Source organism: Lycium barbarum, chromosome 9 (assembly GCF_019175385.1).
Source record: "Lycium barbarum isolate Lr01 chromosome 9, ASM1917538v2, whole genome shotgun sequence".
NCBI lineage: Eukaryota > Viridiplantae > Streptophyta > Magnoliopsida > Solanales > Solanaceae > Lycium > Lycium barbarum.
In genome coordinates, this window is record NC_083345.1 from 125436794 (window position 1) to 125444778 (window position 7985).

The 7985-nt window shown below is 34.5% G+C and overlaps 1 long non-coding RNA gene across 2 annotated transcripts; it reads left to right on the plus strand.

Annotated features, from left to right (window-relative positions):
- Positions 1 to 967: 967 nt before the first annotated feature.
- On the plus strand, positions 968 to 3484 carry LOC132609928 (uncharacterized). Of its 2 annotated transcripts, XR_009570964.1 has the most exons (3): positions 1003 to 1302; positions 1863 to 1910; positions 2933 to 3484. It is a non-coding gene; the product is annotated as an uncharacterized LOC132609928 (long non-coding RNA). The 2 variants fall into 2 exon arrangements; XR_009570963.1 differs by having other exon boundaries at positions 968 to 1302; positions 1863 to 3484.
- The last annotated feature ends 4501 nt before the right edge of the window (positions 3485 to 7985 follow it).

Genomic DNA, 7985 nt, shown 5'->3' on the forward strand with positions numbered 1-7985 from the left:
TTTTCTTTTAAGTAAACCCCTTTTAGTAAATATTTGACGAACATGATTTCTAGATGTATTAGTTTTTGTGAAATACGTGTATGTCTTAAGTTGATATGATATTTCATTAAAAAAAAAATTGGAAGCTTATGTATTTCAAAGAAATATTAAAATATTAGTGTATGAGATTATATCTTATGATTTTACTTTTTATATTAAAATAATTGGAGGGGTGGCATATTATCCACGTTACCACATGGATTTTGGACATGTATTAGACATTACCTATTCATTCTTTATAATTAAGAAATTTGGCCAGCAATAATCTTTTTCTGATGAGTTTCCATCTGACTCCATAACATTCCGTATTTTTGGATTAGGAAATTGAATCGTCCAATAGGAGAAAATTTACCCGAGCCGGAGAATTCGATCATATTCAAGGATAAAAATCGAGAGCTCGGTGTACAAAAAGTTTGAGGTCCCGAAATAATTTAGGTCTTAACAAGTGTGACCATGGGGATTGAGAATAATATTTTGTGTGTACCAAAAGGGACTATGGGCTAGTGCTAGATGTTATATCTCGTATTTTTGTACGATTGGATTATTCGTAAATAAGTTTAAGGACAAGATTAATCTTGAGATATGAGACGAGGATTTTTAATCCCGATTTATTATTGCTCGGCTTACTAATTAATTGCAAATAGTGTGGGAACATTAGCGAAGTGGGAAATTAACTAACCATGATTAGATTATTAAATGGGGATTAGAAATTAATTAAGATTAATTAAGTGTATTAAATGGACTCCATTATAACACGACCAAATCTGATTGGTCCATACCATAGTGAGACATGCGTCAGTTGGTGGCTTAAGTAGTAAGCTCTAGATATAATATAAATGAGAATGGTACATAAGAAATTCTTGAAGTGGGTTCTACCTAATTTTTGTCTTATATATATTTGGATAACTTTGGACTAGGGGCAGCCACGTTTTCCTCCTATTTAGCTTAGTTGTCCTACTAGCTAATATACCACTATAGGGATATATAACAATATTAGGCTTACAAAGTGTGCTATATATATCTGTAGGGTAGTTCTATATATCTACACGTAAAGATTAAAATACTATAATCTTAGGAAATTGGTAGGGAGTTCATAGATAGCTGCTGCTATGATTTTATGATCGTGGTTCTGTGCAAAACGATTGGATTCAAGGTATAGATCCCAACACAACAAGTTCGTTGTTTCAACTTAGAGTTCATTAAATCCGGGCTTTATTTAAAGGAAAGTAAAGTGGAAGAAGATTATTTTTTTTGCCATATTAGGTAAGAACTATTCTCTCCTCGGTATATTTTTTTTAGCAAATTTATTAAGGTAAGGTTTAATGTTCTCCTACATATTTTAGAAGATGATTAGTCTTTGTATGAATTAGTGGATGTGTAAGAGATTGCAAGAGTTGTGTATGTTGATATGGAAGTGGAGTTTGAGCCGTATGAGGCTAATTTAAACTAGCTATGGTAAATTAAGTTTAATTAGTGGTATGGTTGTTGTTATCATGGATTATATGACGAAAGGATTAGAAAGTTAAAGTTGAAATTTTGTTGATATGAATATGTTGTTGTTTTCGTTGAATTGAAGGAATTGAAGATATGATTGTATCCATATGTTGTTGTTGGTATGTCTGTGTCAACAGGAGAGCAATTGGAAATTTGGGATAGGCGAATGTATAGGGGAAGTGCTGCCGGATTTTCGCTAGATTTTTAGATAATAGAAAACCCTAAACGAGGATATATAAACTAAAATATAGGTTCAATAAGAAATGGGTTATAGAATTGTGGACTAGAAAATATAGTTACTAACTATAACGTTACTTTTATATAAATAGGCTAAAAGGGCGACGAGGCGAAAAGGATTCATGAATAGTCGCTGACAGGTATGTAAAGCCTACCTTTCTTTCTTTTGGCATGACCTTTATGAAACGAACAAATAACACATATGTATGCTTTTAAAGAAAATCCTATTCTTAAAGCCACTAGGATGGCCAATATCTTTGACTTCCATAAGCCATTCCATATGTTTTGATACGTACTTATGATGTCCGAAGTTCTATTTGATATGTTTCCGAATGTTGTTCGAAAAATATTTGATATGGCTAAAGTCTTGGATATATATTTTGATACGTACATATGACTCTAAAGGCTCCATTCGATTTGATCCATAAGGATATTTGAAAGTTCCCTAATATGATTGTTACTTGAATTTCCAAAAAGAGCTTCTGAAACGTTTTTAGAACGTTCTGTACTTCAAAAGTTCGTAACTTTCGTATACTAATTCTGATTGACCCGAAACTGATTTCTGAGCCTTCGGATGCCGTAAATATATTGTCCATCGAGTTTTGGAATTTATTTAATTATATGCATTTAGTTTCTCACTACTCCACTCGTGGATGCCCTCAATGCTGCTTTCACTGAGCCCGGGCCAGGATATGTTATCACGCGTATTCCACTGCATTGTTCGCCGTGCCTCGATGTGAGGGGGCAGGTATACATGTACATGGGTTGTGGAGTATGCTGTGCCATGTACACACATTCTGATATATGATAATATGATAAGATATGGCCATCGAATATGTTTGATATGTGCACATTCTGATATGATATGATATGTTACGGAGCTATTCCCTACTCTGGAGTATGCTGTGTTGTGGCGCCAGTGACGGGGTGGCGACCACGTTCTGTTCACCGAGTCCCATAATGGGGGTCGGATATGGCATATGCTCTGACATGTATTATCTCTGTTCTGTGAGTAAGCATTTTGACATTCCGGTTATTGTACTTATATTTTGTACCCTCTGTTCAGATTATGATTCTGTTTATTGTACTTTATGCTTTACATACTCGGTACATATTCCGTACTGACCCCCTTTCTTCGGGGGCTGCGTTTCATGCCACGCAGGTACAGACGACTGATTTACCGATCCGCTCGCTTAGGATTATATTCTGCTGTCTTGGAGTGCTCGGTTGTTCGGAGCCTACGTCTTGGTACAGTCTTTTGCCATTGTACATATGTATGTGGTTCAGGGGTATGACGGGGCCCTGTCCCGTCTTGTGATTCGGTTGCTATTTGTGGAGGTCTGTAGACATACATGTGGGTTGTGTATATGTTTTGGGTTGATATGATTTGTGATAGCCTTATCGGCTTCCACGCGCTAAATCTGCTTAGCTGTGATAATTAGTAACGCCAATCGACTCTTACATATATATATATATATATTCTGCTAATATGCTGGTTTGGGTTATTGGGTACGTTCGAGTGTCCAACACGGACACTAGTCGCGGCCTACGGGGTTGGGTCGTGACACCAACACAAAAAGGGAATAGTTAAGGGTGTTCGTGAGCCGGTATGGTATAGTTTTAAATTGGTTTGATATTTTCTGGTATTTTAATTTTATAAATGTTAAGTATATTGTATCGTACTTAATTAAATTTGGTATGTTTAATTTGGTTTTATCTCATTTCGGTTTCGATTTATTTGGTTTGAATAGTGAATTATAACTTTCTTTTCTCCTTAAAAAGTAAAAAAGAATTTTGGACAAAATACTAATTCATAAATAGTGTTTTTTTTTTGTTTCGGGATGATTAACCATTGGTGTTTAATTATTCAGATGCACTACACTACATTCACACGGCCAAGCACATATACAATGTACCTCCCAGTTGTTTTAGTGCGTAAATATGTTAGAAAGAAAGAAAAGTTAAGCGTGATGAATTTATCAAATTTTCACTCTAAGAAAATATCCTTTGAAAAATAAACTACTCAGCACACCCTCCCAACCTTCAGAAAATTCCTAAACTTATTATAATGATTATCACCACAGAGGAAAGGAACTAAAATTTCAGCAAGGAGATCCAACCTACTCTTTTTCAACTTATCTGGCAGAAGAAGAACATCATAGACAACCAATGGGAAAATCAGAGAGATTCAACACTGAAAGAGTTAAGAAGGAAGGAAACGCATAAGAAAGTTTAGAGACTCACCGAGAGAGAGATGACACTCGAAGCAGTGAAAGCGAGAGTGAGAATTGGAAGCCAATTTATATGATGTACGCACTTTAAGAAATAAAGGAAGACTTTTGAATCCTATAGTTCAAGATGAGCCAAAGATATTTGTGTGGTTATAGATCATCTCATTTTGCGTAAAAGATGAAGTTTAAAGTTAAATTGTTGTCAAATAAAGAAATGTGTCATTCTTTTTTAGACTGACTAAAAAAGAAAGTGAGTCATATAAATTGGGACAGAGGGAGTAATTAAAATCAGCATGGAATCACAATCAACAAAATAACATGACCAATATGAAAATTTAGGTAAGCGCAAAAAAAAAATCTTATAGATTTCTTGGGGGGGAAGGATTTCATTCTTTACCTCTCAATATGAGCTACTCATAGATCACATGCAGCGGTTTCTTTGTTGTCCTTGCCCATTTAGTCCACTTGAACTTCCAAAAAACCCCTAAATTTTCAATTGTTTGGTCCATCTGTAAAAGTAAGAGACGGATTCTGCTCTAAAACCCCCCAATTTCAAACCTCAGATAAAAATCTCAAATTTAAGCTAAAAGAAAAGTTTTATGTGTAACACTTCAGGAATGCAAAGAAGTAACATTAGACAAACTTGGACGAGAGGAAAACAGGGAAATAGCAAAAGGAGAAGAACTCTATAACCTATGTTTTCTTAACTTGTATATATCAGCCGAAGAACACCAATAAACAAAATAAAAAGAAGAGCCACGCCATAAAGCACCATGACAAAGCATTGACAGAGAACATACAAACTTTAACACTTAAAGAGTGAAGAAAGAGAGGAAAAACTACCCAAAGCCACCTGACATTTAGAAGCAGCAAAGGAGAAAGAGAGTTGTAGTGAACAATGAAGGAGAAAGAGAATTAGAGTGTAGCAATAAATGCAAGAATATTTACTAACATAATCTCATCGATTTTTTACTTCTGAAGGAATTGAGCTATGATATTGACGAAGTACTTACTAGTATACTCGCGAATATGAGTTCAACAGTAGTTTCGACAGTAACTAGCACTTCTAGTCAAGTTCTTCCTAAAAGCTTTAGCGTCCGTGCCATAGTTGCCGACGAGGAAGAAGCAGCTTCGCCCGCGGATAATACCTTTTTTGCTATCCCAAACCAATATCAATTTGAAAGCCAAATCCAAAAACAATAAGGTTTACAAAATCCAAAACCTATTCAGACACCTAGTAATTGTCATATCGGGTTATGACAAGAAAATTGGCTGATCATAAAGGATAATTAAACACCTCTTATACACAATTATACAATGTGTAAACTAAAACTATGGCTATGTAGGTGAAATATGTTATGTTGGGTTGTATAATTTTTTTTTTTCAAATCCCAAGTATCTAACTACAAGTCCAAAAAAAAAAACAAATGGATAAGCAGAGATACAGCACTATGTCTGATCACTACAATACTAAGACATCAGCCATTTTAAGTATAGATTACATAATGAATCACGATTATCATAGATAAACATCATACAAAAGTTTTGAAGGAAGCAAAGAAAACTGTAATTTAGACTTTATAACTTAAGCAAAGATCTCGAAATAAAAGTTTCCTTAGTCTAGCAACCCCTCCCATTAATTCCTAGGCTTTTTTCCTGTCGAACATTACCTCCTTGGCCAGCCCTGCAACCTTTTCAACAGAATCAATGCAGTGTGGCATCATAGTTGTTTTTAACTTGCCAGTATTCGTGTCATACTGGCAGAAAGATCTCTTGTCCTGCCGCAGAGAGAAGAGTATAGAATAATCAGCAAAAGTAGAGAATGTTATTAGCTCCTTATGATCAGGTTTCAAGAATGTCAACCTGATGATCCGCTTTGTTTCAGCCCATTTCAACTTTTTGTAATCGTCTAATACCAAGGCGTGGAGCTAGTCTTTTACTAGTTCAGCGAATGAGAGCCGGCCATTCCAATCCAAGAGACTAGTGCTGCTCAACTTCGAGAAGAAACCACCTCGAGGGCAAGTTGTATGACCAATGTAGGTCTCACTAACAATATCCAGAACATCAACTTCTATAGTAATATCATCATCCGTTTTAACATACCAAATGCAATAAGCAACCCCCATTCTAAAGAAAACCTGAAATCTCTCTCTCTTTCGGGCATCTCGTTCACTTTTTAAGTTAGGGGTTGGTACTTTAACGGTTCGCCAACGATAACTACTTCGATCATTCCCTATCCCAAGAGCGAGGATTTCATAACCGAGCGAATATTGACTTTCATCATCTTCATTCATGAACAGAAACCAACTTGACCGCTCCAGCTTCATTAGATGGAACAAACTCCAAGGCACTGCACAAACTAGGATATCCTGGATTCGGGATAGCAACACTTTGGTGTAATAAAGGGCTGTATACGCGGTATCTCAAAGGATAAGACGAAGCCCGAGTTTTTACCTCCTGCTCCAGAAATAAGCAGTAACTACTCTCAGTAATCCTGGAATAAATGGAGCCTCCACAATTTTCCATCTCCTTATAAACGTCCACATCATCCAAACCCCAACACCAACGGCGATTTTCAAAATGAAGTTTGGCAAGATCAGGGTGAAGAAAAAGGGTATACCAAAGCTTGCAAACACATCTGAAACTGAACAAAGATGAAAGTGGCAAGTAGCTCAACATGTAAAAAATTATTTCACCTGGAAGCGTCCTTGCTGCCGCCTTCTCATCAAGCTCACAGTTACTACTCAATATTCTTGGTCTGCAATTAATAATTTGTATGAGTAATTTCTTAGCTCTGAAAAAAAAGTCAAATCATTTTTTGAAGATTTTGTGAAGGAAAATATTTTATTAATACACTCTATGAATTTCTATAATATCTCTTATTCTCTCTTATTTTCACTTGCTATGAAAATAGCTAGCGGTATCTCTATTTATAACAATATAAAACCTACTTTAACTTAAAACAGAAAAACCTATTCCTATATTAATTTTACTATTAATCCTAATTAGACATGAATTAAAATATCAAATGCTAATCAATTTTAATTTCCTACAATTTTAAATTATTATTTCCAACATTTGAGTTATCCAAAACCACTTTTTCAAGAGAAAAATCATTTTAATGCACAAAATATCAACTCTTTTCAAGTTAAAAGTTTCAATTTTCAATACGTCCAAACACCGATTAAGAAGAAGCAATTACTTGGAGATCAAATTAAAATACATCCAAATCCAAAACCAAATACTGAGTGCTTAAAATCAATTCTAATACACATACATACATACGAAAGGATAAATTCTTGAAAGAGAAAACAATAACTAACAGCCTGATTGATTAGCTAAAATCTTAAAGTATTTTTAAGTGTTGAAAGTTATTTTATAAATAAGTAGTTACGTGTTTAGATAAAAGTACTTAAAGAATTTTTAGAAATAAGAGTAGTATTAAAATTAATAAAAAAACATAAGGGATTAAAAGGTAAAATTATTGTTCAAACCAAAATAACTTTTAAGCAAAAAAAACTAAGTTGGGGTTGAACAATTTTTTTATTTTGGCTTATTTTAACACTTTTTAACTTAATCTTAAGTTATTTTCTATTTTTGTCAAACATCCAAATAAATTAAAAATAACTTATAAGCTAGTTTGTAATCCAAACGGGCTCTAAGTCATCAAAAAAGAAAGATAGAAACCTCAAATTTGCTTGTGAATCTGCTTCTAAACTTATAGATACAAGTGGTAAAGGTGGAGCATAAACCGTATTTATATTAGTTTTTGCTATGCCCCAAATCCAAAATCCGATTCCTATCAACATTCGGATGACCGACCTTCGGGCAAAAATATGTTCTGTTTGAGAAAACGATAAAACAGTTTTGGTCGTTTTAAGTTCCCCACGAGTTAGCAAAAATGGTTCGTTAAATATGAGGATAGGTTAAAAATAGTCCCTTAACATTTTTAGTCTCAGGCAAAATATTCATGTAGCTTTATTT